At 36.7% G+C, this 12106-nt stretch overlaps 1 protein-coding gene across 2 annotated transcripts in view; it reads right to left on the bottom strand.

Annotated features, from left to right (window-relative positions):
- The window catches only part of si:dkey-71h2.2 (low density lipoprotein receptor adapter protein 1), a 39649-nt gene that overhangs the window by 26624 nt on the left and 919 nt on the right, over positions 1–12106 (bottom strand). The gene's annotated exons all lie outside the window — the stretch shown is intronic.

Below are 12106 nucleotides of genomic sequence, written 5' to 3'. Positions count from 1 at the left end.
CATTAGTTGATAAGAGTTTTTTATACATATGATGTGGCATGATGGCCGTTTTATTTAAGTGCCGCTCTTTAAAGTGGGAAAGACAAAAGTACATTCCATTCAAATACGGGCATCTTCATGACTCCCAGCCTGTTCTGTCTCTTATAGCACAGTAGAACTTTTTCCTAAAGGGAAAAAACAGGTATGGATCAAGAACTGGTGATAAGGTAATGCTGTTAAAGAAACAAAACATTTAGTGTGGAGATATCCTGGACAAGAGAGATTTTTGCTTTTTGCTTCAATAAAACTGTTCAGTTTTGAATGAGACCTAAGGTTTGGCTGGTAATCTCTGAAGAGCTGGAAGAAATTTTATAAGCTCAGGAGGATGAAGAACAGCAGGAAGATCCTTTGAGACTTCAAGCAGTCATACCAAGCATGTCACCACAGTGCAACTAGCAAAGGTTTACAAAGATCTTATATATGAAGTAACAAGTTGAATGGTGAACTTTATTATTACTGCCTTCCTCAAGAAGTAATTCATTTGCCCAGCCATGTAAAACACGTTTTACTCATATGAATTACTGTTTTTAAGCCAATTTGAAAGTTTATGTAGTATTATTATACAATGCATCTTATTCATTACTGTTAATTTAATTACGTTTTCCCTTAAATTGAACACAATTTCTATTTATCCTGAAAAGCTGAATACTCACTGAACAGAATTTGGCAGATCATAATTTTATAATCTGGTCACAATTTAGCATATGTAAGGTCTGAGTATTGGTAGGATGGTTTTTTTGTTTTCCTAAAATCATTAGTCATATCATACATTTGCCAGTCTGTTATCAAAATAAGCTGCCAAACTGCAGCTTAACTTTTGTTTTGGAACTGAACTGGTAAAAAAAAAAAAAATCCCTTCTACTGTTGGATCATGTGAAAAGACAGCTATAGATTGAGGTGGTTTGGTTCTGTTGTTGGAAAGAGCGTCTAAGTCTGAGTCACTGTTCACTTGCTGAACTTTCTCCTACAGTATCTACCCTCGTTGATTTGCATATGCAACAGCAACTGGAACTGTGACAAACAAGGCTGGATGAGGATCCATGTTTATCTTGCCACCATGCACAGTAAAGCAGATAGTAGATTAAAAAAAAAATAAATAAAAAATCTTCAAAGTTCACCGCTGGAGACCTGCAGCAATTTTTCAGTTTAAGATTTTGCTACCGTCATGAAAGATTCATTTATTTTAAAAGGTTTTGACACATCTTTCACCACGAGTGTCAGTAATTGTAGAGGTTGCTGCAAAGAGAGAATAATTCATCCTTAGCATCATTCATTTATTCAACCATTTTTCCTTTTTATCAAAGACTGTGAATACACTCAAATGACTGGCAACTGAAAGAAATGAACACTGTCAGCTATGACTGGTGTAAAAACAAAACAGTTTCTAACATCTTGTTAATGTGAGGGACATTAATTTTTTAAGTAGTTAATTTATTTATTTCAAACAGACAAAAAGTAAAAACAAGAAAAAAATTAAATTAAAACAAATTTAAAATATACAATTTCTGGGACAGTTTCCTGAAGATCTGGAATTGAAGCCTGAGGGTTCTTTTTGTCGTATTTGCATTAAAGATGCTCTTTAATGCATGCAATTTTATAGTAAATGTTCGAAAAGGAGCAGGTAGAAGATAAAATAGCTTATGATTTCTTGCCCCTCTAATACTCAACCTACAAATCTTTAAATCTTCAAACACCAGAAACTTAAATTATTTCCACATTGTATGACACTTAAATCTCACATTCTCATCCTTAAATGTGCAATTATTTATACATTTTTAATATCAATAGCATTTTTGGTCTTTTAGACACCCATCCTATGTCTCAAAGATCCAGGATCCACAAGAAAGTGTTATTTCTGAATAAGCTCCTTTTTTCCTCCCCCCCCACCAGGGGGTCTTTTGTGGGCTCTAGTGTCCCTTATACAACAGTAGGCTAACAGGAAAGGGGGAAGAAGAGGGGGGAAGACATGCGGCAAATGTCGTCGGGTCCAGGAATTGAACCCGCGACGGCCGCGTCGAGGACTGAAGGCCTCCAAACGTGGGGCGTGCTCCGGTGGCGTAGAGGGTAGCACTAAGCTCCTTTTTAAAAGAGTTTTTTTAAGTTAGTTTATATTTGTACTTTTTTTAAACTCACCATTCAATCCATTCCATAAATCTACTCCAAACACTGAAAAACAAAACACCCCACAAGATGCCGCCCTGGATGGTTGTCCATGTCACCCATATCATAAGCTGCCACTGAGGAACTGCATCATGTTGTTATAGAGTGAAGCAAGATTAATGAAAAAAATAAAATAAAATAAATAAGCATGAAAATCAATAGATATTAAGATCTTCAGCTTGTTTCATTATAAAGAAATCGGTGAAAATATAATTAATTTAACTCAGCTGGGTTCACATCCAGCAGCTTTTGCCAAAGCACAAAACATTTCTCGACAGCACTGAGCTCCACCATCAGCTTGATGGGATGGGGCTATTTTTAGGAGTAGGTGTGTTTGCTCTTAGCGCTGATCTCAGAAAAGGGACATCGTGTTTCTGGAAAGGTGCGGGGAGTTGAATTTTTTAAAAGCGCAAAAATAGAAATGGGATTTGTCTCTGTAGGACAGGAGGGCTGAGCTGATATGCAAACACTCGTCTGCGCACGCAAACAAAGCATATTTGCAGTGTTTAATATTTCTCTCCCACACACAAGACACCCACAGTGCAGAAGAAAAATCCTCATTAAAGCTGTTGCACCAGAGTGACGCCCTAACCTGAGCCACAGTTGCCCTGGACTTTAAGCAGACACAGCCTTCATCTCTAGGGGATTCAGTGCATGAACACACAGAAAGCTGGGTTGTGTTTGTGTTGCTGCAGTTGACTGAACCTGCACCCCTCCTACGATAGGATCTCTGTTTCTCTCCATTACATAATTCACTTCACTTCAGGCCAGAGAAACAGTTGGTGCTAAAAACAGTCCAGAGAGAGACTGCGGAAAACCGCGCAACAATGACGTTTGTGGAACCCAGCGGCGATTACTTAAAGTTTAATTATGCTTGCAGATGGGTAACAGACAAGAGGATGTATTTTTACCCTTGAAAGTTTTAGAGAGATTTTGCAGATGCTTTTAACCAGGATCCACAAGAAAGTGTCATGCACCGTCCATAACACAATTCTCAACAGCCAGAGAATGAAAATCGATATGAAATATGAAGTGGAGCGTGGTTTAATAATATGAAGCCATGTTTTTAAAAATCAATACTTGTACACCAGGACAGTGAGAATAAACACGCCCACTAGATCTGATGGAGACACAGGACAATGCACAAAATAAAATGAAACATCAGGGTAAAGAAAAATGCAATTTGAAACTGAAAGCATGTCTTACTGAAAATATTAGGTGGACCTTGAAATAAGTTTATACCTCACTGATCATTTTAAGCTCATGCATTTTGTAGCCCAGATGACTTTGCAAAAGTTTTAAAAGGTTTCTGATGAACAGATTTTTTTCTAACCTTTTAAAAGGAGTGCATGCTCAAAAGCTGCCGACATTTTTAGACTTCCTCTTTGAACACTGCCTGCTCTTTAAATAAATTTCTGGTTAATAAGCTCAACTAATTCTGACTGAAGAATAAGGGAAGAAAAAGGCCTCTAAATTATTACATAGATTTTCAGCAAATACTTTTCTATTTCTTTGAATGTACACAAATACTAAAGATGACTCAGGTTGTAGTCATTGCAGAGATAAGATATTCCTGTCAGATATTATTCACCTAATATAGATGGTATGACAGACTTTACAAAAACCTAGACTGCAACTGAACAAGACTACTTTCAAAGATTGCAAGAATGGAAGGAAATCTAAAAAAAATACAGTAGCTGACACTGATCAACCATGACAATGTGGATGTTATTTTACCTTGATTAAGGAGCCATTTTAATCCTTCTAAGGATCAGCTTTGGTTCAAAATTTCCTTCAAAAGCTTTTTGGGAACTGTCAAATCTTTACAGAACTTCTTAGAGTTAGAAAAGAGTTATAATTTCATAACACTGCTAATATTTTTCAGCTTCTATTTTCAATGTGGAATGATTCAGTCTAGTTTTGATCCATCTAAGAATTTTAAATTTTGAACTCCAGATTTCTTAAGAGAAGTAAAATTTTATTTATAACTTCAGTTTGGAAGATAATTGATGTCACTAAGGTGAAACCAAAGACATCCTTAAACAAATCTTGGATCAAGAAAGCATTTAGTTCTGATAGGCAAAACATCTTAGCATTTTGTATTATAAAGCAGGAAAATGTACTTGAATATTAAAATATTGTTTTAATTATTAGAACAAAAAGCATAAAAATATCTAAGTCCCAAAAAGGTAACCCATGACACAGCCTCACCTTATGTACTGATACTCATCCTCTACCCAATTTAAACACTGCCTAGTTAAGGTTTTAGGAAACATTTGTTCTAACCATCTTTTCAAAAATGGTAACATCCACACACTCAGAAATAGAAACATTTTCAGATATCCTCTCAATGTCTTAAAATTAATGTTCTTTTGACAAAGCAAAATGTTCAGAGCATCCTAAGCCACAAAATCTAACATTTTCCATAACCTAAGAGAGAGAATTAAAGTTATTCTTGGGAACAAATCTGATTTTAAAACAACAGACAAGAGTGACTAATGTTGAATTTGACTGAAGTGAGCTTTGACTGAACTCAGAAGGAAAAAGGGAAGAAGACACTTCAAAATAACCCCAGAAACAAAGGAATAAAAACATACTGCTTCCCATTTAATGCACCTTCTCCTGAAGCACTTTTGCATCTGATGCAAAGAAGATTGTATAAAACCAAAGCGTTTAGTGTTTCTCTCTCAAAAGAGAAAAAGCTATAAAAGAATAAACAGAGTGAGGCAGCAGAAATGCCTAGACTCTGGATATTGATCAGTTGCTGAACACAACAAATCCGGCACTTTAAAACAGAACAGACTCACCTGCTTTGTCCCTCATCTTATAAAAGAGGCACGCAGAGCTGGTCCCAGCGGACAGAATGTCATGACTCCTGCATGGCAACCACTTTGTTTTTCTCAGTTTGAAGCCTATTGTTTGAAACAGGTGGCACAACTCTTGCTTCTGTGAGCATAAATCAGTTTACTTTACTAGCAGATATTTACCCAGTCGTTTTTAACATGCATTTTGATCTTAATCTTCTATTAACATAAGTAAAGAAAGATTTACTGGAATAAATTTCAACAGCAAAAGAAAAAGAAATTGCCTTGTGAAAAGTTCCAATATTGAATACAGTTTTGCTTTTTCACATTGTGCAACAAAGGAGTTTAAATAATCCGTGTCAACTGTTATCACTCTGATGCAAATGTGCAGATTGCCAGACCAATGGACTGATGCATGCATTCACTGGAAAATGCAACCTAGAAATGCACATTTACATCTGGCATCAAAAAAAAGATAAAAAAACAAAAACTTATTTAAAAAGCAACAAGACACAGACATTAGCTTTGATATATATATGAACATTAATGCTGATCTTTTTCCTAAAAGCAAGTAAGCAAAGGTTTGGTACAATGCCGCAGCAACAATAGTTGTGGAAGTAGAAGCATCTTTAAGTCCAGATGTTTTTATGTTGTAAGTTTGTCTCCAAAACTGCAGGACAACTAAGTCCCCATACTTTGCATACCTAACCGTTAAACTGTTAATTCTGCCATTCTAGCACTCTTACTCTCTAATTTTGAGAAAATATTAAAAATATACTCATGTAAATGAGAACAGACCTATTGAACAAAAGATCTGTTCAATAAACAAAGCTTGCTCCATAGTCAACACTCAAAAGCTTGAGTGAAATTTTCACCTGCACACCAGCTCTGGTTCAAAATTTGTTAAACAGTTTTTGTTGTGAACCGTTTCTTCTAAATGATTTGTAAAGAAACACTTTAATGGTCAGACCAGAATTGAGCTATTTGACCACAATGACAAGAAGTCTCTATGGAGAACTCATCAAACTTAGGCCACAACTGTATCAACTAACAAGACTGTTTAAGCAATGAACTTAAATATATTAATTGCAATTAGATATTCTGCAAGAAGCTTATTTATACCAGCAAAAAGTGTGACGTTTTGCAATGATCCTCTAGTTACACACTATGCAGTTTTTTAGCAGTGTGCTGTCAATTCTCTGCATGGGTACATTTGAGTCATTAAGACATATATTTGGTCTACAAGACGCATCAAGTGAAGCAAAATTCCAAAAGCTGGATCATTGCGAGACTCTGTCCCCCAGTTGTTCTCTCAGTGGTTTCTGTGGTCCATAGTGTTTGAGCCCCAAGTTGTAGGGCAGTTCATGCAGGAAATGTTTGGATATCAAAAGAAGAGTGCAAATGGATGAACAGTGACACTCCTACAGCGTCACTACACTTAAAAATGACATTAGTCTCACACATGACTGGTTGGCTGTTGAAGCTTCAACAAAAAAAAAAAAAAAAAAAAAAAAGGCTTTAGAAACTGTCAAGTTTCATATCAAACCCAAGTGGAAGAATAGGTCTTGCAAAAATGAGACAAAATGAAAAGCTATGCAGAGCTGTCAGCAAAGGAATTTTGCTTTTGACGATAATCTATCTAATAAGATTGTTGGGGGGAGATTTGTCTCATGGGTAACAGAGCTCCTCCGAAGTGGAAAAGTTAAGAGGTCAAAGTCCTGCAGTGCATCACAGAACTGTATTATTGTCCATTAAGCAGAAAAAATGTTTGTTGCTTTTGTTTTTTTATTTTAAGTTTAAAAATACACTGATTGGTTAGTGTAACAAGCTAAAGATATGAATCAAATAGAGGAGGGGGAAAAGCTAAAAGAGACCCAAAGAGCTGTCTAAATCATCCTTAAGAAAGCTGATATGCAAAGCCTTCTAATGACTTCAATTTATCAGGTCAAAGCAAGTCATTAATACGAGACAACACTGATAACTTTTGATCACTGCAATAGGGAAGACAAGTTTCATTCTTTAAAGCCTCCTACTTGAAAGCTCATTAGCAACTCTTGATCATCTAATATAGCGACAGAATGTTATTAGAGATACTGATGAGCATGTCAACATGAATAATGTAGACAAGAGAGAAAAATCTACAGAGTTAAATCAGTATGGGTCATGCCAAAGAATGTCAGCAAAAGTAAATGAATAAGATTTATGAAATGATCTGATAGAAACAACAAATGTGTCAGGTAGCACACGAAATCATAAACAACGAAAGCTTATAAGAAGTTGATATGAAAGCAAGAGTCACTTCAGACTGATCTGTTGTGCTTTAGAGTATGATGTTCAAATTAACCAGGCTATAATTTGCATTGATATTATGCTGGAAAAAGGGAGTACTAAGAACATCGTTTATTTATCATTTATTGTTATGTCATTTATTTTCTTACGCATACAAGAATAGCTAGGGAATACAAAGTAGCCATATCCCATATTAAAGGGAAAGTTTGGATATTCTAAGAGAGATTCTTTACCTGGAGTACCATTGCTTTGAATTTATAGACTAACAGCTAGTAAGACCACATTTTATTTCATATTTATCTCATAAAATGCTGTGAAAATTAACATTAGTGAATATGAACTCCAGTCTTCAAGAGCCGGTGCTTGAGGTCCAGCATGAAGCGTTTCCCAGGTTTAAACCAGCTGATTCAAATTCATCAGGACCTGCAGAGGCCTGCTAAGTAACTATTCATTTGATTCATGTTTGCTGAACCAGGAAAACATATTAAGCGTACAGGAAAGCAGCTATTGAGGAATGAAGTTGAAAATCCCTGTTCTACACTTCACTGGTGGCTGTTGCTAAGTTTGTGCCTGTTAAACTATACACATCTGTCCTCTGCAGTTCTTTCTAAGTCTGACAAAAGTGTATGAATGTTTGGGATTGTGCATTTGGGTGTCATTTTTGCAATGGCAAAGGCGGCATGTTCCAACTCCCATGTAACACATTGGGAGATTTCTATCAAATACCAATGTCTTCAGCATTATAGACAACATTTTAGTTACATTTCACAACTTCAGCAAGCAAGCTTAGGCTATGTGTGTAAGAAGCAACAAGTGGTAAAGTTTGGATGTCGTCAATAGGTATTCCTTTTTTAATTTAAATATTTTAGCCAAAAACTGATCTGGCTTCAATTTAAGGACTGAGGCAATACTTAAAATGTAGCATTAGGGGTCTCACTAGAAAACTGGACAGTGTGCAGCTAGTCACAGTTAACAATGATCATAAAATGTGCGTTCTTGGATAATAAACATTTTGTTGTATTATGGGCTGATGTTAGAATAATTTCCCTGAGTTAACAGGCATGATTTGTTACAAAAAAAAAGTGTTTCACAAGGTGAGAGTTCACATTTTTCCCCTAATCCAAGGATTAGGGGAAAATCCTCGAGGGCCGGCATCCTGCACGTTTTAGTTCTCTCCCTGGTAATACCAACAACCTTTTCAGCATGTCAGTGTTCTTCTTAGACCATCTAATGAGCCATCATTGGACCCAGGTGCGTTAGACCAGGCAGAGAACTAAAACATGAAGGATGCCGGCCCTTGAGGACCGACTTTGTGCACCACTGCCCTAATCCAACCTCACTCAGTCAGCATTTAGCAGATTTTGCCCAATATCACTAATGATGCCTTTTACGTTCTCTACATCTTCTGTGAAAGAATTTCCAATGCACATTTGTCTTAGCATTTTTAGACAGTTGTTTTTGCTCTATAATTACTTCCTATGCCACAGTTCGAGGAAGCATGAAGACTCCGGTGCACACATCATGTCACAATGACATGAGCCCCGCTGACTCAGTGGTTCTTCAGACTTAATGAGCTATTGAGAGATAATTGCTCCTTCAGGACAGCCGTAGCTGACACCAGTGACTCCAGTATGTCATTCAGTCAAACCACTGATGATTTCAATCCCACTGCAGGCTCTATTTAATGTCAGAGATCACAAACAGTTGAATATCATCCCTGGTCGATCCACTTACTTCAACTCGTTCTTTTTTTCTAAGCCACAAAGCACAGCAAGAAAAAAAAGGGCATACTCTGAGGTTTTATACATGTGTTAAGGGTCAGACTGAACGAAACATAATGCACTTTGACAACTACAAGACTATTTACAAGAAAACAACACTAAACCTGAAGGACAAAGTCTTATTGGATTAAACCCAAAAGCGGGAGCATTTTGGATTGATGTTGACAGCGCTGGGACACGCTTTAGTTGCCGAGGGCATCTGACGTCTGAGACTCGGAAAAGGCCCTCAATGCTGTAGCATAAAGTGATTCAAGGGATGGTTGGACTCCAAGTACAAGCTGTGTCCTTGTCCACCCTGACTTGGGTTTTGACCTCAGCAGACAGCAGCAAAGGGCCATGACACAGTCATGCACCAAGAGTTACGAGTTTTTCTGAAGAAAAGAAGCCAGGCATTTGAAAGTCATCTGATATTGTTGGTAAGGAAGAAGAAGAGAAATTATTTTCTTTTTGTGTGTTTGTGCACACAAATTCCTCTTATTATTATTATCCGTTTAATCATTCTACTCCTGGAAACAAATATTTCATATTCATGATTAAAAGTAAAAACAAATATGAGTACATATAACTTCCTACTAGAGTTGCTTTGGGTTGTTCTTTTTTCCTTGGTAGACTGCAGGACATAAATATCTGAATAATTTCTAAACTTTAATCTACCTACTGGATGGGACTGTGCCTGACAGATGCACCTTTACCTTATTTGCATTCTGACAGCCAGCTTTGACACATTGCTGCAAGCTGGCACACAAACGCCTGTCCTCTCAGTAAATTGCCTGCTAAGTAGCTTCGGGACACCAGCAGTCACCCGTGTTGTCTGTGAACGAAGTGTTCATGTTTTTCCAGCCTGGTTCCTCCAGTGGTTCACAGACACAAACTGGCTCTGCTATCAGGTGATGAAATCCAACTGGCTTTTGCTTTGAGCCTGTCAATCAATTTTTAGATTTTTTTAAACGCCAATGTCTCTGGCAAAACCAGCAAGAAAACAAAAGCACAATTCAGATCGCTCTGCTGATAATGTCACACACTGGCTTTTTCCTGAGGGGAAGTTGATGCCTTGTATGTGAGCTTTTGTCATCACGTAGTGAACATCGTTTTCCTACCGCTTTGGAAGTGGGGCGGAGGGCTGCATCGATTCAAAATGCATCCAGAATTTTCAGATGACTCAGCTCAAACCGTAAATAAATGAGAAAACTTTTTGCTTTGTTCAGAATTGAATAATTCATGTAGAAGATTTTTTACAAAGCCAAAAGATGCCAAGGACGTCTTTGTGGATTTGAAATTAATTAGTTGTGTTTAATGACAGCTGACATGGGCAGCGGATTAGTCATAAAGCAGCATGCTAGCATTTAGAGGCTTATAGGCAGTGCGGCTGCAGGAAGGAAGCTTTAGAGATCACATTTGACACAGTGGTGAGACAGCAGGACAGCAGGCGGTGAAACAATCTGTCAGCAAAGGTGGGATGAGGTTTGTTTCAAGGACTCTTCACTCGGGCACGCACTACTTCCTTTTATTTGTCGGCTAACAGGAGTCCACCTGAGATATAGAATGTTTTGTTTTATTCATCCCCCTTCCAGCAGTCAGAGGGGTTTTTTTCTACCTCACTATGAGCATAAAGCAAATGCAGGTGCATGATAATTAGCATTTCCACCGAGAAGGCTGCAGAAAACTGTCTCCTTTCAAATGTACCTCCCATGTTCATTAGATAACATTGACATGGACTTTACTACCCACTTCTACTTTAAAACCAACTCAAAAGTATGAATGCAAGAAAAAGGCTAAACAGCATTATACAATCATGTGATGACAATATTTTTCTAAAATATTGAGCTAAAAATAGAAGTCACATCCATATTTTTATCACTCCTTTTCTTCTCCTGCACTTATGTCAATTTTTCCAAACACTTTCTAAGACCTGTAGCATCTGGATCACTCCTATTGAAGTTTTTTAGGGGAATCTACTGAAATGAAACTGAAAATATTACTGGCATGCAAAATGTAAATTTCCGATACTTTCTAATATGTCAACTAGTAACTGTTATATTTCCTTTGAGCTATTAATATTTTTCACCCTGATATTGTCATTAGAATATTTTTGACATATAATACTGAGGTCTAATTCAACACAGAAGGCAAAATAAGAAATGCAAGCTTGACAAATACTTAAAAAAAGCAACATTCTGAATGCAAAAACCACTGAGTGCAAGCCATCAATGAGGTGAACTCAATGTAATTCAGAAGTTTTGACCAGTCACTAAGGCATTTTAAAACTATTCAACCTTGATGAACAGTGTGAAATTAAGATTCAATCTTACTTTGCAATCAAGTGCGAAGTGGAGAAAAAATCTTTTAAAGTAATGATTTATAGAACTGTAGCAATGATTGTGTATTGACTGTGTAAGTTCTACTTAATATTTCCTGGCTAAAGATATTAAAAATATCAAAATATTATACTTATTTCATGTAACTTATTATGTTTGTGTCCAATATAAATGCTAAATGTTAGAAAGTGATAGTAAAATTATTGGCAAAGACATTATTTGGGTTGAAATCCCCCAAAAGCATCATTACTTTGTGCAAAATAATGATTTTGCTCATTAAAAGTTGGAAAGCTAACCATTTCCTATTGATATATACCACAAATAAGCAAATGAAACTATTTAGATTTCTACACATGCTAATCACTGGCTGTTTCTTTTTGTTTACTACTGTGTGGTATCATAAAAAAAAACATTCAAACAGAAGTTTACATTCACACTAATAACTTAAGGTTCTTCTCTGGACAGGATTCAATGTATTAATTTGTATTTATAACAATAGAAAAAAAACAAGGAACTTTGTGAAGATCTAAGAAGAATTATTGTAGATCCACACAAGGTGGAAAAGTATTTGGAGTCACAGAAAGCCTGAGTCCCAGAACAGAGACCTTTTAGCCTAGTTGAAACTGGCAGCTGCCCACCTGCCAGTTACACCTGAACAAGACCAAATGGCGTCTGGAGAAAAGTGGCAGCCACAGTGACAAAAAGCATATTTGAAGGA

Source organism: Gambusia affinis, linkage group LG22 (assembly GCF_019740435.1).
Source record: "Gambusia affinis linkage group LG22, SWU_Gaff_1.0, whole genome shotgun sequence".
Taxonomy (NCBI): Eukaryota; Metazoa; Chordata; class Actinopteri; order Cyprinodontiformes; family Poeciliidae; genus Gambusia; species Gambusia affinis.
This window is presented reverse-complemented; position numbering and strand designations above follow the sequence as displayed.